The sequence below is a fragment of the Tachypleus tridentatus genome, chromosome 10 (genome assembly GCF_004210375.1).
Source record: "Tachypleus tridentatus isolate NWPU-2018 chromosome 10, ASM421037v1, whole genome shotgun sequence".
In the NCBI taxonomy this organism is placed as follows: Eukaryota; Metazoa; Arthropoda; class Merostomata; order Xiphosura; family Limulidae; genus Tachypleus; species Tachypleus tridentatus.
The window spans coordinates 57576188-57600109 of NC_134834.1; the positions used below are offsets into that span (position 1 = coordinate 57576188).

At 32.8% G+C, this 23922-nt stretch overlaps 1 long non-coding RNA gene across 1 annotated transcript in view; it reads left to right on the forward strand.

The window, feature by feature from the left end:
* Positions 1–3806: 3806 nt before the first annotated feature.
* LOC143228077 (uncharacterized) overlaps positions 3807–23922 on the forward strand; it is a 32588-nt gene continuing 12472 nt past the window's right edge. Inside the window, exons 1-3 of the long non-coding RNA XR_013015176.1 lie at positions 3807–3983; positions 8798–8902; positions 14573–14627. This is a non-coding gene — a long non-coding RNA (uncharacterized LOC143228077). The remainder of the gene's footprint in view (positions 3984–8797; positions 8903–14572; positions 14628–23922) is intronic.

Genomic DNA, 23922 nt, shown 5'->3' on the forward strand with positions numbered 1-23922 from the left:
TGATAAAAACCATGAAATGTCTTTGGTACAATTCTCCTTTTCTTCTTTGTTTTTCTCATGAGTTTTTAGAATCTATATGAACTTTAAGCATATAAGATTGTTTTGTTATTAAATTCGCTTGTTCGTTTTATTTATGCAGATTATACACGTTCTTGATCGTGCAAGTTGCTTACAAGAAAGACTGCTAATGACTTTTTATTAAAACTATATTGTAAGAAATATGAAATTTGTCAACTTTATGAATACAGGAAATAATAATTATAAAAATATATCTGAAACAATTTTTTTTTTCCAAAACGAAATGAATTTTGTTCAACGCAGGCGCATTCATTTTATACAATTTAATTATTTAAGTATGACTAAGATGGATTAACTATTTTTGTAACGATGTACGGATACTCTTGAATTTTTAATATACTGTTTATGTGATCAACTACAAAATTAGATCATCGGCGACACATGCACAAATTTTAATTTCTTTTTCTCCCAGTACAGTGCTTCGCAGTTAAGCTTCTTTCATAAGTAATATTAACGAACTAAATAAGAGATCAAGCGATTATTCACGGAATATCCCACCCTCAAAAGAAAAACAGAAAAAGAAACTGTAAAAGTCTAATATTAGTAAATTCTTGGCATATCATTGTACTGATTAGTTTTGTCTAGTTTTGTTGATTAAGTTATTCAGTTGTAATGTTTTTTTTTATTGTATATTTTAGTTTCAAATAAATCGTTATCTCCTGGTGACAACTGCTGTACACTTACACTAATAAATCCTGTCGTGAATCATATCAGATTTCAATTTGTTTTTTTTTCAGTTCAATAGAATTTTCATTCAGAGCTGTACGAGCACTATCTGAAGAACAAAGCGGTTCCTAGTATTGAAGTGACAGATAGAAGGGAAGACAACTAATCATCAACACCCACCGCGAACTATTCGACTACTAATTTCTAACCAAATACCGTATTTTGACTATCAGTTTTGTTGCGCACCCATGACCCCAAAGTACGGAAAACGTTTTTGCATCAACGGGAAGGAGGGAAACTTGCGTCCTTTTATGCTACAATTACAGTTTTCCTTGACGTTTGTAGTAATAATTAAATCTAAGCGTATATAACACAGTGAATATTGTTTAAATGATAAACGTTTTAAAAATAATCTAGGTTTGGTTATTGTTAAGCGCATCTTACACAATGGGCTACCCAGTTTTACCGTCGTAGGCTTGCATACTTACCGTTTATCTACCGTCTTGTTAATTTTAACATTGTCTTAAGTTGTTAAGGGCTACATTTGAATCTTAATACCAACAAAACAACATTATCTTAAACTAAAAAACCTATTAAACATATTAATAAAACTCTATATAATTATTCAATTTCTGTGTAAGGTAAGCCAAATAATTAAAAAAAAACTCTCTGTCTTTTCCAACTTTAATAATTAAAACTCTATTAATTATCACTATAAAAATATGGGTTTTAGAAATATTTTGTACCATTTGTTTTTACTAATTTCTTTTTCATTTCTACTGTACGATATGCTCCAACTTAACTAGCGACTAAGCACTTTCTCGTTCAGAAAATATAATACCGCCAGCAAGCCAGAAGGTACCCTTTTATTGTTTGGTAACTAATAGATAACAAATGAACGAATATACATTTAAACCATAAAATCTACTTAAAACAAAACAAATAATCTTACTTCACCATATTTTAAACAAACATACTTAGTGAATTCATATTAATAATATAATATAATATATTTTTTTCATCTTGTTTGGACTACCTTATTTTCGCCAACTGAGTTGGAAAAGCAACGAAAGATATGAGGAACTAGTAACTTAACTGCCAAAATTGTTAATCGACTGAAAACCAAAACCGAAAAACATAAACACGTTCGATTTCAGTATTCTGATCTTGTTTGGTTAAAAAGAAACAAAAAGTACTTGCTGGTTCAGATTATATCATAATTACAAACTTATCTGACCTACGTATAAATAATAGCCACTAAAACACAACAATCACATGCTTATGTACATGCACATTTGTACGTTTTGTCAGAATGGTATAATCATTAAGTTAAAGGTACGTTTACGGATTTAAACGCTAAAATCCTGGGTTCGAATTTATTATGGTAGACAGATAGCTCATTGTGTAGTTTTGAGCTAGAACAAAATACATTGTTATTACGAATCTGTTTAACTTATTATTATATATTTTACTTTTACATATTGAGAGCCAATTATTAATTTTATTAATGACTATATAAGTTAATATTAAGTTGTCTTTTTCTAACATTAACTAAACGCGAAACACTACAATCACAAGGAGCTTTTGCATGATGTGTGTGTGTGCTAAGATGTAGGTTTGTGTCAGAAAGATAGATTGTATTAAATGTATGTGTGTGTGTGTGTGTGTATTCTTATAGCACAGCCACATCGGGCTCTCTACTGAGCCCACCGAGGGGAATCGAACCCGTGATTTTAGCGTTGTAAATCCGTAGACTTACCGCTGTACCAGTGGGACATTACAGGTATGCAAACAAACTTTATAGTGTGAACATGTATAGTTATTTATTTGCCTAATCTACATTTTATATTTCAGACTTTAATAAAATCTCCAACATATTGTGTTATTCTCAATAATTATTTCATCTAAATTTTTCTAATGCTTAAACAGTAATCTGTGAGAGAACAAAATATAGATCTGAAATTAGTAGAGACCGTACACGTGTTCATATGCAATTTATGATAATGATAACAAAGCGAGAAATATCGAATGTTTCATAACGTGTAGCTGAGAGCTTTAGCTCTGTATATTCCAATCATCTCCTAGACATGCATGGCCTAGTGGTTGAAACGCTTGACTCTTAAGCTGATAGTCGCGGGTTCGAATTCCCTTTACTAAACATGCTCGCCCTTTCAGCTGCATAATGTTACGATCAATCCCACTATTCGTTGATAAAAGAGTAGCCTAAGAGTTGTCGATAGGTGGTGCTGACTTGATGTCTTTCCTCTAGTCTATCATTCTTAAATTAGGGATGGCCAGCGCAATTCAAAATAAGCAAAACCAATTCGTCTTCTTAAAAATTAATTTCGTAGTTTCAGGAAATGAAATCATCTTTCATATTGACCTACCTAAAAGTAACAACCAGACGCTCTTTGCTGGCGTTTATTTGAAATCAAACTTTCCAGTTGTTTTTTTTTTTTTCTGTAACGAAGGCCATAACTTTTTTATATTCTTGGTTAACCAAGATAATAAATCTTGCCGTATTATATAAATAAGAGAAATGTTGTACCTTTTATGCAGAGGGGATTATGTTTTAATCGATTCTTGTTTTTGTGTACGTAAAATGTTCCTACAGATAAGAGATAATGGATTAAACACTTTCATTTGAGAATCGATTGAAATTCGTTTTTCAAATATTTAGTTTTAAGCAACTTAAGTATAAATCAAGAGACGGGGTGAATATTTGCGGGTTTTTTGTATTTTTTTCGATACACATATTTAGAAACTATTTAATTCATTGGAAGGACAGAAAGAGAAAATAGCTTGTTTATTTAGTAGATCACTTCCAAAATATTTCTGTTTGAGCAATAGGAACTTTCGTGTTAGAATATATGGTAGTTTACTTCCAGAGAGATCGATAATTGATCGTCATTTCCTATTGAGTGTTACATACGAATGCGCAAGCTCGTGAAATGTTGTTCGAGGGATGTACTTAACGCATGCCCAGTTAGACTCACGCGAACGCTGCATAATGCGTTGGCGGAGCCAGTTATGCCAATTAGACAGAGGACTAGGGTCGGCCGTTGCAACCCAGTGCCCAACCGCACACCAGCTGACAGAAGGGGAACATGAAAGTTTGGAGCCTGGGGCCTTCCTGTAACTGATTTGAAATCAGCATTTTTTTTTTCTTAAGCTTTCCTAGCCATTCATGCTCCAGTGAAGTAGTGTTGAAAAATGGAACTTCTACCAGCTGGTCGTAGGTAGGTATTTTAGCTGAGACTTGTCAGTTCATGATTTATAGCGGTAATTGATCTTTTCTTCTTTTCATTGGTTCACCAGAGGGCCTGTCATTGGAACAGGTTCAAATTCTTGCCTTCTGCTCGATTAAAATTCTCATGCGTTAGTTGTACCAAACTGCTCTGATAGTTTCACTTAAGGAGCTAAAATGGAGCAAAAAGATTAACGCGTGTATGATTTGTAAAACATTGCGAGAACGAAAGAAGAATTATTTGTAATTATTTGGTGATACTACTGATATATAGAAAAAAAAATACCCCAAATCACAACAACAATTTTTGTATTGTAAAATTAAGAAGTAAGTTGATTTGTTTGTTTTGTACTTAAGCAATAAGCTAAACAAAGGACTCTCTGTGCTCTGCCCACCACGGGTATCTAAACCCGCTTTCTAGCGTTGGCGTTATAATCTGCAGATATACCACTGTGTCCTCGGGGTGGCTGTGGTGGTGGTAAGTAACTTGGAAATGAAATTAAAACTTATTTTGTTAAAGACTCTGAGGTGGTCTAACTTAAAACATGGTGTTCTATTTTAATACAGATGCAAGCCTAGTGAAGGTTATTCGATTTGGTTAAGAAATAATACAAAATTTTCGTCATTATAATAGGTGAAGAAAAAGTTTTGGCCCAGGCTCACAAAGTAAGGGACTTATTACTGTCTTCCCTACTTTTGTACTTGATGTAATATTGATAATTGTGAAAGACTTGAAGCTGATCTACTTATGAATGATTTTCAATATTGTACCCCTTACTCCACCCACCGTGTAAGCTTCTAACAAATGTGTTGGAATTTATTAAAATCAAGTTTAGGTCCGTTGGAAAGAACATTGTCTGAGATACGGACTATAGAAAAAGGGTACAGAACTCATAGTGAAATTTAGAAAAAAATATTTATGATGGAAGTAGAGTCTTATTATTTAATCAATGTTTTATGAAGCTAAGTAGCTATAGAATGTTTATATTAGAGCATAATAATGACCTTTTTTGTTATAAGAAAAATATAATGAATAAACCTTTTTTATCATCTGATAGGTACGCGTATTTTTCAAACTGTAGCACTGACGCTAATAATTTGATTTCTCAATAAGCGTCATTTTGTCTGGTTGTGCTTTAGTCGGGCGTAGGCTATGAGCTTATCGCGTGATAATCCTAGCGCTTTACTGTTTCCGTGAGTGGCTTCTCTTGGCAATGTTACGTCACTCATTGAACTAATTATACCGATCTAAGCAGCTAGGTTGGTTTGACCCAGTTGTTCTCGCTTTAGCCTAGTCAGATAAATGTATTACGGGTTGAGCTGTTATGTTTATTCTTATAACGCGGAGCTGTAAAATATGTAATTTACCGTACATTTAGATAATGAAAAAAAAAAAAAGGTTAGCTTTTAAATAAAGAGTTTTTGTCCCGTTTTATACTTCATGGGTGTAATGATTATATTATATTGATTAATAAAATATATGTCTTTTTTTAATATTAAATTTATTTACCATTTCGCAACCACTAATTTAACCCAACTAATCTGTTATGTGAATTTATCAAATTTATTAGAAATAATTTATAAATTTCGTCGGGTCTGTTGAGAATAAACATGATGTTACTGTTTCCAGATCATGATTTTGGTAAATAATATTGATGCTTTCAATTGGATTTCCAAGAAGTCTGAACTGAAGGTCTTAATGACAATCCCTAAAATAAAACCATTTTTTTTTAAATCCAGACCATTCCACTAACCCAGAGAGAATGGACTCATTATAAAGGGTGGAACTGTATATTGGTTGGACCTCGATCATATACTTGTGGTACGTTTACACCAGTCTAAACTAGTAAAGTTATACTAGTAAACTGCTACTAATAAGATGCTAAACGTAAGGATTAGCTGAGGACTATTATAACGGAGAGGATAAAAAAGTAATAAATTAGCCACTCAATTCGTCATGACGTTTTTATAAACAGTAAAATTACTTGGTCTCCTACAGTGCAATACAGTTTCTGTGATCTAATATTTATTTTAGACAGTTTGTATAAGTACTGTATTCTTATTAGAGCCTATAAAGCTAATAACATACAGTAGAAGAAAATCTAAGCTTTTTATACTAATATGTTTATTCTTTAAGTGTGAGCTCTTCATTTTCGCTCTAAACAGTATATTATTATTATTATGCCACTCGATTCCATGAAGGAACATAGGGCTGCAATCGCTTGCGGATTCATTAACAGGCTGGTTCTTTAAGTGAGCGGATTGTTAGCCTACTGTACAACCCCCAACCAGGAGGAGAAACCTGAGCCGTCCCTAATTTTGCAGTGTAAGACTAGAGGGAAGGCAGCTAGTCATTACCACTCACCGCCAACTCTTGGGCTACTCTTGTACCAACGAATAGTGGGATTGATCGTCACATTATAACGCCGCCACGGCTGATAGAGCGAGCATGTTTAGCGCGACTAGGATGCGAACCCGCGATCCTCGGATTACGAGTCGCACGCCTAACGCGCTCGGCCATGCCGGGCACAAACAGTATATTAGCGTAAAAGAAAATAAGCAGCAATCCGTGACTAAAATGATTTGTGACTATTGCGACGATCTGTACTGTAGGGTGTGTGTGCAAGGGGGAGGTTATATTTGGCTTTACGTTAGGCTGTGAGCATTGAATGTCGTGGTGGTTAGGGCACTCGTCTTGTAAACTGCAGGTAATGGGATCGAAACTCGTCACCGAACACCACCGCCTTCCAAACCTAGGAGGCGTTATAATGTTATGGTCAATCGTATCAAAGTAGAAAAATCTAGTGATGAATGATTTGTTTTTAGGCTGTTGAAATGGTAGCTAACTGGTTATTGCAAGATTTTGACTGATATTACATGCACCGTTATGGAGAAGTATTCTAACCATGCTCAATTTATATATATAAACCAAAGATATTGAGTGAGAAATACTAATTTTAATTATATCGGTTGCAGCCTCACTGGAAAAATAAAATAAAATCTCAAAGATAGAGAACATTGACAACAGAGACAAACGACACTTAATGGAAATCCTGTCTTCTCAGCATCTATCAGGTACTGATGAACATGTATTAGGTTTTAGTTGTGGCGAAACCAGAATGTTATGAGTCCTACTGTCTTTTATTACTCTGTGAACCTAGTTGTAAACTGATAGGAACATAGCTATAATATCTGTTAATGTCGTAACTGCATTTGGCAAAAATCTAAAACTAACTAACCGTGAAAATTATTATGACGTGTTGTAGTATAGCAACCAATCACGCAATTTACAACAAAAACCTTGGAAAGCTTGGCTTCGTTTTTAGTAAGCACCAGATTGTAGAATGAGCCATCTATGTACTACCAATAGTATCAAAACCGATTTTTAGCGTGGTAAACTTGCAAACACTGAAACAGACAAATATGATATGATATTTTTCAGAATGGTCTATATAAAAATTAATCTGATAATTATAAAATCAAACGACGAGCATTCTATCGGTGAAAAAAAAATTACATTACACAAATAAATAGAACCACAAGATCCTACTTAGGTAGACAGTGAAAGAGGTTTGGGATTATTTAGTTTTTCAACTAATTTAATATTAGATTTTGCTGTGAAAATAAACAGAGATATATACATAAACAAAATACATTAAATCCTTTTCACAAACCTGAAACAAGGTAATTATAATTTGGATAAAATTCAGTATCGTTGATCGAGCAGAATAATAAAAGCTTCAGAAAGCAATACAAAATATAATACGATCTGGGAGTCTTTTGTATACTTATCGGCATCTAATGAAGTCTTGAAGGTTCATCACAGCATTTGAAGTGTAGTTTTAAATAGTTAGAAATAAAACTTTAGAATTTCATTTATTGACCACTGAACATATCTCACAAATGTTTAATGCAAACATTGGCATTAGCTGTGAACTCTCAAACTGTTTGTCAATCAAATTGTATGTGGATCATATTACATTAATGCTTGGGTATAACTTTGAAAATAGGCTTAACTGAAGTGAGAAAGTTACAATTTCAGGGTCCCCCAGTGACTCAGCGGTATGTCTGCGGACTTACAACGCTAAAAACCGGGTTTCGAGACACGGGGTGTGCAGAGCACAGATAGCCCATTTTGTATCTTTGTGCTTAATTCAAAACAACAACAACTACAATTCCAGAAGTATTAGTTGTTTAGGTTTGTTTTATTGAGTTCTATGCTAACATAAACTTTGAAGGCTTAGATGATAATTACAAATTTGGATATTGTAGGTTCATAGATCGACATTCCGAGCTGTGACTGTCAGTTTATGGAGAAGTGCGTAAACAGTTAAAATACGCAAATGTTAAGCTTAAAAGTTGTTTTGCTAATGAGACAATGAACAATGTACGTTACAATTAGCACGTTAATATCATTTTATCAAGAGAAATTCCATGTAGGTTCATATTAGCATCACTTTGACCAGTTCTGTAACTTCGGTACTGAATCGCCATGTTGATTAAACTTCTTTTTATATTGCACACAATAAATATATATTACAAATGTGTCCCTGTGGGACATCGGCAAGTCATCAGATTTACAACGCTAGAATCAGAGGTTCGATTGTCCTCGGTGAACACAGTAGATAGCCCAATGTAGCTTTGTTATAAGTAAAACTAAACACTAATTATAAAACGACTTGATAAAGAAAAAAACAATCTGGTGTAAAATAGAACGACAGTTCAGTCGATTAGTTACTTTTACCCAATTTTATCTCAAAAAATCTAAAAGGTACAGTTATGATTTAATATTTTCTTTCCTTTTAGAACATGGTACGTTGAACCTTAACCTCAGATAGATCTCAATAGCTGGATCATTTCCTTTTCTCTACAGACGACTTGGAAAAGAAAATCAACTAGAGAAGTTTTCGGGTATGTAATTTATTAATAATTAATTTTTGATTGTCCCTATGCCCCTTAAATTGGTTTTTGGACTGCTGTTTTATTTCTCATCGCTAGTTTGTTTTTGACAGTAGTTATTTTACAACGTTTCATCCCCGATTACGTGAACGCTAAACATTTGTGTAACTATTTGTCTATGTTCTTTGAAAAATCAAAATTTTATATTGTTTAAGATAGTTAATAACGTAGTGTTTGTAAGTATATATAATTCTGGCTATCTGCTTGGCCTAGATATTGGATGTGTTAAAGAAGATAACAGCAGTGGAAGTTATCGTAGCCGTACTATATACTTCTGGTGAAGCAGCTGAAAGTAGTAACGACGACCCTGAGGTTTTATTTTTTTTTATTGCGCTTTATCATCGCATACATACCCTTGTGGGGCAGCGGTAACTCTACGGACTCACGACGCTAAAATTAGGGGGTTGATACCCTTCGGTGTACAAAGCAGATAGCCCAATATGGCTTTGTTGTTTTTTAATGTTTTTAAAAATAATACATATTACCATTGTAGCTTTCATAGAAATTCTTGAGACCAAATTAGGTTTTGAAAGTAACCACATTAGTGTAAGGTTTTCCCCCAAAATTGCTTGGTAATCAAGGAAGCTATCGCTTTTAATTGTCGATACTTTTATCACTTGCAATGGCTCGGCGAGGCCAGGTGATTAGGGCACTCGACTCACAGTATAAGAGTCGTGGATTCAAATCCCCGTCCTTCCAAATATGCTTGTCCTTTCATTTGTGGGGACGTTAAAATTTGACGGTCAATCTCAATATTCGTTGGTAAAAGAGTAGTCCAAGAGTTGGCGGTGGGTGATGATGACTAGCTGCCTTCCTTCTAGTCTTACACTGCAAAATTAGGGACGGCCAGCGCAGATAGCCCTCTGTACCTTTGCGCGAAATTCAAAATCAAAAACCAAGCAAACAAGGAAACTTATTTGCAAACTTTATGTTATTATTATTAGTACGGATTTTGTTTCTAAAAGTTTTTTTTTTATGTTAGGGTAGAGTTTATGCATCATGACACTGAGTAATATTAGTAATGAGTACGAGGTATGAAAGACAGTTATTTATGCTGTATCGCTTTTATCAGTATGGATTTTGAGTAAGAAGAATGTATATAATAGCGTTTCAGATACACCTTGTATGCTATATGCAGCCATTGACGAAAGCGTTGGATCAATATCAGAACTTAGCAGTGGGTAAGCTAAACATAAACATTAAAGAATATCGTGCATGATGAATGTTTAATTGTCAAATTATGTCCGTAATAATATGACAGTGGATAGACAGGTAAATGTTCAAGTATTTTACTTTGTTGTAACATGCGCTTCGTTTTTTCCGTACGCAACACAAGTTATGATCATCCACGAACTGCTTGTTTATTGAAGCTCTTTCATGCACGTGGAAAAAAACGAAGCACATGTCAGTAGCATGTTCGAAACATTAAATTAGTGTGTACAGCTCGTTTGTGTTGCATCTCAGATATAATAAATATAAGGATTGAAATACGTTTCACAATCAGAACAATGAACTTCAGAGTAATATTTCTATAGCTGTCTTCAGGATTCACGATATAATTTGAAGTTAAAGTGGCAAACCAGCTATTAGTGAAAATAATTAATTCGAGAGATTCGATTACGTTAAAAATATGTCTTAAAGCTGTGTGTTTTAAAGTAATTAGACATATACAGAAAGTCCAGTTTCTTGTTAGTTGTTCCTATAAAACTGATTGTAGTATTGCTATTAATATTTGCGTTTAATGATACTTTAATAATTTAAACTACATACTTATGAGCAACAGACACATGCTTTTGAAATGATCCATGAACAGTAAAGAATGTATATTTTATGTACTATTGAATTAAACTCTGTATTCTAAATTGTAAAATATCATTTTATTAGTGTTTTAGCAAGCTAACTTCCCCATTTAGTATTGTTATAAAACCATACTTTTATACATATCTCGGTATCTTAAAACAAATATTTAGGAATGGAAATTTATGTTTCTGTTGACGAATCACTGAAGTTAAATTACGTATTTAAAACTATCGCAAACGTATTATTATATTCTTTAGGATGCTAAATTATTATTTAACTGACAGAAAAAATGTTTTTATAGTGTTTAAATAGATTGAATTGCTTATCTGTGAGCAGTACATTTTAGCTTTGGCTAGAATTTTAACAAGTTACAGTATTTATACATGATTAGTTAAAACGATTTGTATGAGATTCTTATTTTGTTATTTATGAACAAACTATTTTTCTCCGATATATTTCCAGTAAGCGTTTCTGCTCATTAGTTTAATCATTTTGGACTGACAATAATTCTAAATAGTTAGTAATCGTTAATGTTCATCTAACAAAACATGTTCTAACTCAATTACTCTACAACAGTTGAAAACATTTCGATCAACGATTCCTTTACTATATGACTAACAGACATATTATTGTACTTCCTGGAATTCAGGTAGGTTACTAAATACGGGAAAATAGGCATTTTGTGTTTTAAGACAAAAGTGTTTTTCATTATTGTTTATTGACCAATAACATATTTCTGTAGATCGATTATATGATGAATGAGATGATTGCTTAAGATTTAAAAAGAAAGAGATGCAACTAACTATATTATTGGGTTAGCCTTGAAACCACTGCACTCTTAACTTTTAAAGGAGTATGGCAATTTGTGTCGGTGAAACACATGTGTTTAGCGAAGACTGTTTTCATACCAGCTGTTTAAATACATCTGTTGTCAGATAGTAATAACGCTGGTAAATCGAAAGGAAATTCACTAGTAACTGGGATAAATTGTGGCCGCAAACAGGTGGAGAAGAGTCAAGGAGAAAAGATGATAAGACAGGCTTGTAAAATATTTAGGACACACTAGATTTTTCTCCAAGTGACCAATTATTAACAACAGCGGTTAAGATGCAACTAATGATATAGTTATGCCATTGAAAGAACATTGAAAATGTTATAAAGTAGTACAAAAACAATTACAACAAAAATCCTTTTATGACTCAGAGAGTAAGATGTGGTCTGACTGATGAGTCATTTTTTACCCTTTGCTGTACCGACGCAACTGTTACAAATGAGTCACTTGACTCTGCTTATGTTATTCTGATTTTGTATGCTGTTAGAGAAGCCGTAATAACATGGCGGGTCCTTGTGCAGGGGTTGGGTGTTTTTATTCCTTTATTAGATTGAATAACATTCACGTTGTAATCGAACGTTATTGTCTATCAAGTCCTTTCTTGTAGTTCTTACCTGAATATACAGTACGTAGGTTTTGTATTCCAATCTGACTGAAATTATTGGGACGAATCTGAACATTTTATTTACCACACAGTTTTCTGCCGACAACCGTGAATAAAATATAGGGAGCATTCATCGAAAATTAGGGCAAAATGTGATAAAATAAGAGACTTAATAAATATCCGATTCGGTGAACTTACTGTGTGTTTTAGTCCATGTCAAAATTTGTATATGTGCATTGTGTGTCTGTTAAAAGCTGAAAACATAGTAGAATATTTCATTAATTTATTAACATGTCTTTTAGTGCAATGAAGACATGTTTTAGTGTTGTCACAGTCTTTTCACTTTGTGACTACGAGTGGTGTTCTGATTGTTATCATGTTAAAAATAGTAACTTCTAATGAATATAATGTTTGTTGCTCAATAGAAGAAAGTTAATTCATGTCACGACACGATTACTTATTATTTTATAGTAAATTCATGACACTGAATACATCGCGGTCGTTTGCTGCCTTATAGTTAGTTAATGGATGACTGTACGCTATGTGATTTCTTGTAATGTTACAGCTCAGGCGTGGCATTACTTATAACTCGCACGAATTTTAGGTCATAGTTTAAGCATGGTGTGGCTTCTTGTACATATACTAATATAATGTACTTCTGTGTATAGAGTTTAATGGCTTAGTCTTCTGAGACAGTGAAATGTATTCTGTTTTACAGATCCAACTGTTGTGATGTTATAATAATATTCTGATGTATGTACAGGTTTTAAAGGCTGCTCTACCTTTCCACGTGAAGATGTAAATATCATATTTTTGTTCCGTTAACATTATAACAGACTTCGCTGCTGTAATATTTTGATGATGTTACCAGTGCTACCTTCCTACCACTTTAGTACACCATGACCAGTTGGTTAGGGCACTAGACTCGTATTTTGAGGGTCGTGGGTTCGAATCTCCGTCGCACTAAAGATGCTCGTTCTTTCAGCTATGGGATATTATAAAGTTACCGTCAATCCCACTATTCGTTGACAAAAACGTAGCCCAGGAGTTAATAATTAACTGTTTACCCTCTAATCTTACACTTATAAATTAAGGATAGCTAGCGCAGACAGTTCTCGTGTAACTTTGTGCGGACTTCAAACAAACTGCAGAGTGGGTGAGGGCAGCTTTACGGCGTGTAATCTTGCCATAAAGTGAGGCATGTGACTTTATCACATTTGTTTTTGAATTTCGCACAAAGCTACTCTTATCACATTTAATACTATGATTAATTGGGTGTCTGCATCTTTACAACATATAATATTGCGATAATGTGGGTACAATCTCTTTTCTTAATTTTGCACAAAGCTACACGAGGGTTATTTACGCTTGGGCTTTTTTTTTTTTACTAACGAATATTTGGATTCATCATAACATTACAACGCCCATAGGGGGAAACTGAGAGCATCTTTAGTATAAGGGGGATTTGAACTAGCGAACCTCAGATTACGAGTCAAGCGCGCTCACCACTTGGCCATGCCAGGCTAAACTAGGTATCTACAGCTTTACCTCATGTAGTCACCTACAGTGGGTGCTTTGAGCTTTGCAATGTGTAATCCTGACGTAATGAAGGTGTATGCAACTTCACAAAATAAAATTATTTCATGAAATGTGGGCCACATGCAACCCTACTGTAAAATGGGTGCCTATAACTTCACTGCATGTAGCCCTACTGCAGAGTAGGAGGGTGTGTTTTTACAATATCAGATTTTATAAATTTTTCTTTTCGTTCTAAAATATATATTTGTTACAATATTAAATTGGGCGGAAAAATAAAAATTTTGAACAATTTACCGAGGAACGTATATATGCAGCTTCAAAATATTTTTACAACTTTAAAGAAAACTGCGATAAATCTTTTAGGTTAATCTTCCTTTAAAGTATGATGCTTTTGTAAAACGTTTTATGAGCATGTCTTAGTAAGAAGCTGAAACTTTAAAAGAACACATGAATAAAACATTTGTAATCTGTAACTTAAGTTCTTCTGGTGTATGCGATAAATGTTTAATTTTACTTCAAGAATCTTAAACTTTAAATTAATAGTAATATTTTAATGAATACTTAAAACATTTAATTATTTTTGTAGAGCTGAGAAAATCTATTAAACTCAAACGTTTATTTGTGAAAGAAAAGATTTTTATGAGTCCTTTTCATTAAACTATTTGCTTTATATATTTATATTTAAGATTGATTTGAAGGTTTGACTTTATTACTTTTGTTTGTTGGGTGACTATTTTAATTGTATGCATAGATAGAAATAAGCAATATAGTGAAATCTTGAATTGTATGTTGGCATAATTCATGTATAAACTGAAGTGCTGTTATTATTATTGATTATTTTTTATAGTTGAGTCTTCTTACAGTTTCTTAGAGAACGCAGCCAAGTTTCTTAATGTCAGAGGGTAAGTACTGAACCATGCTCGAATACTTTAGAATTAAAAGTATTTAAGCTTCTTCCACCTTGAATTTTGTTTGAAAAAGTTAACTTTTGCAAAGTTTTAATTCATAGTAATATCTGTAATTCTTTACAATGTCTTTAATTAACAAAAAATATATTTATGGTTGAATATAGGTCGACGTTAATTAATAACTGTACTTCTTTTCAGTTTTGGCGCAGTTATTCATTTATCAAATGTTTATTATTAGTCACTATCAACTCAGCGTAAGAAACTTTGTTAATCTAGAAGTCAAAATCAGCTAAATTTGATTTTAATGTATTTCCAGTTATTTCAACGGTGTATTCGTCTTTGTGCTGAAAAATTATCTAAAAGTATAATTATGAAATGTTGATTTAACTATCGTATGGTGGAAATATTCATGCATGTCTAATTAAAATAATATGTCTGTTTTATTAGGTTTTCTTTTCATGTTATAGTTTACGTATTTTATGGTGCAACTGATGCTGAAATAGATGGTGCAGTAATGTTGAATATCTTTTCAAAGTCAACGGACATCTGTCTTCATATTGTCAATAAACATCTGCATTATTTTATTATTAACAATAACTGCTTCAGCATGTATTTTAAACTGAATACGTCTTGCTGGTTAGCCTACCGGTCTGAAAATTTGAAAGTTCATTGTTCGCGTCTCTTTTCAGCAAAATTGCGTTTCGTACTTTGGAACAGTTGCTGCACTGTAACAGTAAAGGTTCAATGCTACTTCTCTAATTAGATTAACCCAAACGTTAGCGATAACTGCTGTTCACTTGTTGTTTTTATTATAGTCTATCAATTCAAAATTCGTGACGGTTAGTGCAGGTAGTCCCTGAGTATCGTTGTGCGAATGTCTAAAAGAAACAAGTGCTATGAATTTTATTAAATTCTATTCATGTTAGAAAGAATTTCTGTTTTCGGGTAAGGAGTTTAAAGGCGATTTATAAATATAATAAAAGTAACGTATTATGTAAAGATAGTAAATCAATAGCTGGAGTAAATGGAAGGAAAACTTTTTTATTCGAAATACTAATACAGATTGTTAAACAGATATGAAAGGGGTGTTATCAATTTTTAAGCAGTTTGTAAGTTTGAATTTTTTGGTAAAAAATTCAAAGGCGAGATACAATATCTTTAAATGTTCTGCATTGGCTAAATAACTAGTATTGCAATAAGTTAATGAGAACAGTACAACAAATAAACACAGCTAGAAAAACAAACCAATGTCAGGCGATTTAGACATTATGATACAAATAATATTGCGCTAGTTATTCGAAGGACTAAAGATAAATAAACAAAATATTCAATACAAAATGTTTTAGTAGATAGTTAAATTTAATCATATTTTAGCTAATTATTATTTTGTTGGGAAGTTAAAGAATGTCATATACAGGAAAGTTTTCAGGCCTACCTGAATTAAAATTATTTAAAACCCAAAATAACAATCTCCATAGAGACAGTAAAATCTAAATTAGTATCCGCATAGATATTTTAAGTTTAATAAAGATAATATTCCTCACTTACACGAACCTGTATAGAAAGTTAAAGTAACGTGTCGCACAAACAATTGCCTAAGAATACAACGCCCCTGTAAAAAGGTCTTCTTCTTAGGAATAAAATAACGCAGGGGAGACACCACAGTTTGCTGCAGTCCTGTTTGTCGGAATTAACACATTCATTGCAGCTGTCACGTATACGGATCGAATATTTTTGTTCCGTACAATGCGGCTATGCCGTACATAGGATTTCGTTGACATCGTGAGGGATACTGATGAGAAAAGATAAGAACAAATGATGGAGCTACTGTTCGGTAACAATGCTTGGGTACATGGAAACTGTCTCAACTGTCATAAAATAATCGTCGAGAAATGTAAAAATAAAATATCATTATAAACCTATGTGCAAAGCCGTAGTTTATCGAAGAGAAACATCGAATCTACGTGACAGCTGCAGTGTGCGGGTTAAACTGGTGATTTGGTTATAATAAAAAAATATTAAACATAAATTTTATTAACGAAATCATTTTTATTGATAGTGACTTGAGTAAAAATGAATAATTCATTAGAAACATACGGTAATTCAATAACGTCGTCTAATATTTGCATGCATGAAGCACTTCTTTATAAGAAATAGTCTTGGAAATAGTAAGTAATAAGCTACAAATCGATATAGCTGTACAACTACTCTGTTTGTACGTGTGTCAGTGGCTACGAGTCACATCTGTTTTCCTGAGATAACTTTGATTTGGAGACTTATTAAAATCAGGAGCTAAGTGTGAAATTGTAAATATAGTTTGTTTTAAGAATGGAATAATGGGTTCCTTACTCAATGTTTAGTGGACAAAGGCATGTAAACATTTGAATTGTTTTGATCAATGAGTGCTCATACATTTTGTTCTGTTTTAGCATTTGTCGTTTTTGAAATAGTAACATAAGCCGCATTAGCTAGGAATATTTTGTAGTGTGTTTATTACGTTTAACTATCTGCCATCTATTAAGAGTACAAAATATATATTTTTAATAAACATTTTTATCTCTTTCACGAGTTATAATAGTGCTTTTGTACCTCATGAAAAAATAACTAATGAGGTAATATAACATGCTTATGAAACACCTCTATGCGAAATTCACCTCATTTTGATCACGTATGTTAATCATGTTGTTACTATGCTTCGTTACTTATTCATAAGTTACCAGTTATTACGTGTTATTCCAGAATTCTGCTTTCTAAACATAATGAAGTTGTGTTCCTGCTGGATTAATGCATTCTGGCACCAGAAGATAGAATTATGTAAATTAAAATATAGGATGTGTGAAATGCATGTCAGAGTTCTTACTTAGTTTTGCGTCACTAAATGTTTGTTCGGATACTTCCTGTTTGACAACATTATTAATTTTTTTCCCAGTTACTTACTTATTCTATCTCTCTTGTTTTATATATACATGAGAAGATAAGCCATGCATCCTTGAAAGACTAAAAATTTAGTGTTTCAATAGACTTAGTTTCTACTTCTGATAACTTGAATTTAAGTAAAATGACAGTCGTTTTCAGTTGTATGATTTGAAATCAGAATATAAGTTTTTATGATTAGTTAACGGTAACTGTTTAATGCAAAAGATCAAAATGTCTTTGTAATATTTGTCATTTGAATGTTTAAGCTGTAAAAGGTTCGTTATATTGTCTCAGATTTTCATAAAATGTTGGAGATGATAACATTTGAGTTTATAATATGTTCGTTTCTAACAGCACAACAAGTTCGTTTTGTATAAAATATGTAGAAGCAACTGTTTTGTGTGTACTAGTTGGAATGCTTCGAATATATTTTATCGCTAAAACGAAAGTAATTTCTTAATCTACTATAAAGAAAGGTAACGATCAGATGCATTTCTAGTGATAACATAGCTCGTGGTGTGCGTGAAGTTACTCAATATTTTCATTGATGTCTGAGTAGAAGTAAGAGAAACATGCAAGTTCATGTATAGACGAATTTTTCTCATCTATATTCATAAAACGTTCCATAGCACGAGGTTCATTACTATTAGTGTAGTTGCACTATTGATCGCTGATATTGCTCGAAACAGAAATCTAAGATATTAAATATATGAATTTGATTGCCTATTTTATTAATTTTTTTTAAATAAAAATTGAGGCCTTAAAATCTGAATTTCTTTGACGGATCCGAGCACTAGACTTGAACCTCTCTGCAACTAAATGAAACTTTACGTTTCAATATTTAAGCTACGAGAGGTTATAATCTTGAATGCCAGTAAATGAACAAACTCGTAAGCGTGAATTGCTTGAAATGAGCAAACCGGTGAATCTGTATTCCTTTAAATGAACTGAAACTGGTGAACCTGCATTTCTTCAACTGAACAGAAGTAGTTCTTTAATTTCTTTAAGTGAACCAAACTATTGGTTTGAATTTTCAACTTTCAACTTGGTGACTTAGCGAAAATTGAAGTTTGATTTTCTTCAGTTTAAATAAAATTTGAATCTCTTCACCTATATCAAGGTTAACTTTAAATACCTTCAAATAGATCGAATTTAAAATGTCATTCTCTTCAACGGGATCAGTCTTGAAATTTGAATCTGTTCAAGTGGAAAAAGCCTGACGTCTGAGTTGTGAGAACTTAAACCTTAAATTAATCTTTCCTCCTATGATCTTTTTGACATACCAATAATCCACGTAATTTTGCGTCATTCTAATTTATTTATTACACAATAATTTAACTGTAATACATTAAAGATTGAATATTATTGTAAAGGGAATATTTTGCGCTATTTTGCTGAATGTTTTAAAGGCATTACGTGAATTTATTCATAGATAGTTCTTCCAAATCGTGCATTCTTTCTATTGTTAAAAGCTATAACGTTAATTTCCTGTAAATTAAGGTAAGAGCATTTTATACACACATATTCAATGATAAGAAAATAAGTATAAATAAGAAGATGTAACCGGTCTGATTTACACAATGTAATTTATGTACTTGTTAATCAAATGAATAGTTGCTATTATATTTTATTAGGATCTCGCTGTACGTTTCGGAACGTTTTTTTTTAATAAATGTATAAAAAGTCTATTATAAGGTACCCAATTTTCCAGTTTGCGGATTTTCTTCAGATCAGTGAGTTAGAATAATCTAACTGGACGTTAGAAAATAGCGTGTTACGGGGTGTGTGTCTGTTTATCTCACCAATCTACAACTGATTACTTCAGATGGAAAGAGTCAAATTACAGAAAATGAATACTCTTCACTTGTACTACAAAAGAAATAGAATCACAATTACTGTCACAAACACAAAATAAATAGGGTTATGTGCGTCTGTGGTGTGTTGAATTGTTTGTTTTTGAATTTCGTTTAAAGCTACACGAGGGCTATCTGCGCTAGCAGTGTAAGACTAGAGGGAAGGCAGTTAGTCATCACCCTCCACCGCCGACTCTTAGGCTACTCTTTTACCAACTAATAGTGGAAGGGATCGTAAAATTATAACGCTCCAACTGCTGAAAGTACGAACATGATTAGTGTGATAGAGATTCGAACCCGCGGGTTGTTGGTCTGGTAGGAAAGAGAAAGGAAAAGGGGCCTCTTTCTGAGCTCTCTTCTTGTCATCAGTACTGTTGAGGTAAGTCTGTTGGCTTATAACACTAAAAACATGGTTTTGATACCTGAAAGTTGCATAGGAGAGATTGCCCATTGTGTAGTTTTGTGCTTAACAACAAAACAAACATTAATACCTCAACAACATTTTTATTGGTTCGTTTAAGAAGCTAGTCATATGGATAGAAAAAAGATGATATAATGTATTGAAACACACTGTTAAGATTCATGCTATTAATTAGGAAATGATGCAAAAGTTGAAAATATCCTACTGTAGCAATAATATGTATAACTATACAAGACTTACGTTACTACATAATAAATAATGCTTGTAACAACAAGGTGCTGTTTAAGTAATTATAGATGGAACTAGACAAGACAACGTTTAACATTTTTTTTACAGCGTAATGCTTGTAAGTCATATTACTCTATTAAGTCTTTGTTGAAGCACTAAACGCTTTTATACAATCAGATTGGAAGACGAATTATATTACAATGACATAAAATTATCAATGAATGTTATTTGTTATTAAGCACAAAGCTACACAAAAGGCTATCTGTTCTCTGCTCACCATGGGTATCGAAACCCAGTTTTTAGCAGTATAAGTCCGCAAACATACCACTGTGCCACTGGGGTGCGACAAATTACTAATGAGGGCAATGAACATTATTACAAGTAACCACGCACGATGGTGTGTTATACCGAATTATCCTACAAGACACAGCAGTCTAAAAAATACGAAAAATATTTCCACTCCATTAGGCAGACTGTATTGCGACCATTGACAAAATAACAGTGATATGAAGCAATTAGGGTAACTATTGTGGCGACAGTTATTTGCAATATATAGTTATATATGGAGATGCCTTTGTGTGGGATTTCAAGAGACCACGTTCTCTTCTGTAACATCCTAAATGCATCATGCAATTTCCGTCTTTCTAATGAGATTATCTGTAATTTGGTGTTTGGTTGGGATGTGATTTATAATATTTGAAATAATGCAATTTATTATACGATACGAGATTCATCTATTTGGAGTATACATTATAACAAGTAGATGAACCGTTACTACATTGTTGTGAGAATATATAAAGCAACGTTTCATATAAAGCTGTTGCTATAGATTAGAAATTTATTAAAGAAATTACGATTCTCGTTATCGAAGGTTTACACAGACTTTCACTGAAGATAGTTAAATTAGGTTTTGGTTCTCAGTTATTATAATCTGGGATTTTGCGTATAATAAAATCGAAATTATTTCACAGTAAAAATAAATCTGTATAATTAACATCGAGATCTACTTCCTAAAATGCATTTATTTTCAATACTTACTAAATTATCTCTCCATACCATAAGGTTCCGTGAATTACATTTCCTGCACATTCGGAAGGTGGGTGATATCAAATATAATCATTCCATCCTTACTTCTATCGTTTTGCTTTGAAACCTATTTTGCATTTCTATCGCACACACTTTTCCGTGTTGGCTGAAAATCTCATGAATAAGCGAATATCGCTTATTCATGGATTGCCCCGATTGTCACACGTACGTTCCCCAAGGCTTATTCCTCGCTCCCTTCAGAATGTGCAAACAGTTTCTGGATTGTAACATTTAATATATACCGTGTTTCTCCGATAATAAGACCTACCCATAAAATAAGATCTAGTGTGATTTTTGGGGATAGTTTTAATATAAGCCCTACCCTTAAAATAAGCCCTAGTTAAGAGTGGCGGGAAGAGGAAAGAAATAAAAAAAATAATTTATTAATTAGTTTAATAGTTAGTTAATTAGTTTGTTTAAGTATTAATCAGTTAGTTTAATAGTTTAATAATAGTTTATTTTAAATGGTTAGTTTAATAGTTTTACTTTGTAACTTCATTTTTTTAATATATCAAAATAAGACATCCCCCGAAAATAAGCCCTAGTGTCATATTTTGGAGTGAAAATTAATATAAGCCCTGTCTTATTTTCGGAGAAATACGGTAGTATTTAAGTATTAGAAATGAATGAACTACGGCAAATAACGCACTTCGTGCTCGTTACCTTTTCGTAGGACGTGGGGCCCGGCATGGCCTAGCGCGTTAAGGCGTGCACTTCGTAATCTGAGGGTCGCGGGTTCGCGCCCGAGTCGCGCCAAACATGCTCGCCCTCCCAGCCGTGGGGGCGTTGTAATGTGACGGTCAATCCCACTATTCTTTGTAAAAGAGTAGCCCAAGAGTTGGCGGTGTGTGGTGATGACTGGCTGCCTTCCCTCTAGTCTTACACTGCTAAATTAGGGACGGCTAGCACAGATAGCCCTCGAGTAGCTTTGTGCGAAATTCCAAAAACAAACAAACAAACAAACAAACAATTCGTAGGACGTTTGCACAAGATGTTTAATTGAAAGACGGAAATTTATAACTATGACATTTGAATGCTTGTTTAAATATATAGACAAAAACAAAGATTAGAAATAACTTATAATTTAAAAAGAAAATTAAATACAAGTTTTCTTTGTAATGAATTTATAGCAAAATTTAGCATGCATCTTTTTACAATTCCTAACAGTTCTACGTAATTTTTGAAACTTAGCAGGCTATTTAATAATAAAGTTGTGCATTCTGTATAAAGTTAAAGTTAACGAATATAATTGTATTTAGGTAACAAATGCGATAGCAAGTTGCAATGGAATTACAAGTGTTGTTAAATAATACATTCTTAACTGGATTTTCAGTAAAAATAAGTAAAACAAGCATTCATAACGCACTTCTGGCTGTTGTAGGCTTCTGTCGACAATAATTTATTTCACTATGTAACAAAGCTATGTGTCAAGTTGGCAAAGATATAACATTTAAAGGCTGTAAAGCAGCTAGTTCTGCGTTGTTTGAAGTTAGTGGAGTTTTAATTTTTGAGATTACACTTAAACGAAACCTAGTTGTTATTTCGGTTATCTTTCGACTTTTAAGAAATTGTGAATCTTTGTAGAGGAAAGAAAAAGAGACCCACAGATTACATGATATGCAGGTTGTCTTTATAAAATAACTTCATTTTTTTACTTTCTTGGATAAAAATTTGAAATTATTATGAAAAAGAAAGTTAACTATCGTATACGTCAGTAAATGGTCTTGAAATGTTACATGTTAATAATAAATTAACAATTGCTGATATTAAACCTATTTAAATAGAGTGACTTTCGAACTCTTTGAATCTTGTTAAAAATGACACAACATTTTATTTTTGTATGTGTATATTATATACATATTTTGTGTCATCAGATTAGTTTGTGTGACAGTTGGGTGTACCAGATAAAAATTGCATGTATTTCTAAAGAAATTTAAACAAAGAAATAATCTGGTACTATTTAAGACACCTATACATTTCAAAAATGCGAAACAGACCCATTAAGCTACACTTGTCTTTAAGTTTAAGGTGTATAATAAATTGCTAACACAACTTGAAAATTGACTGAGGTTAATGTATTATTTACTTTCATTGATGGATTTGAGAATGCTGCCACATCAACTGATTAGGAATTTATGAGTGAAAGCAAAAACATATTTTAAATGCCAGCCACGCTACATCTGTCACAGCCATAGCCAGATGGGATACTTGGATGTATCAATACGGTTGTTGTATATCTACACTTAAGGTCCAATTTCAACAAAGTGTCAAAATTATTATAAATATTAATTTCATTAAATGGTATGCAAAGGCTCATTAATATATAAAAAATCCATAGGTTGTACACGAATATGGTACTTTGAAGGTCCATCTTAACTATGATTTTTGCTAACTCATACTTCTATTTCACTGCATATCTCTTTTTTTCCTGCTGCTACAATAATTGGGGATGTTTCTTAATTTGAATGACGCACATTTTGAACAGTTGTAGAGAAAGACTGATGGTGGTGAGAAACTACTGTACCTTTATACATGTGTGTGTGAATGTAACATTAATATGAAGCGAAGTTAGCTGGGATGAACGATATGGGGGAGCATTTGTTATCCCTGAAGTAAAATTCAAGAACAGTGGTTGAAACATACTGTATAATGTAAACGTATAAAGTGATACCAGTTGAATAAAGCTATGATTGTGACAAGCGTTTTATTACAGGAAATAAGCTATATTTGGGGGAAATCTGAATATTAAAACATATACACCATTTTGAACAAAACTATGGTTTGG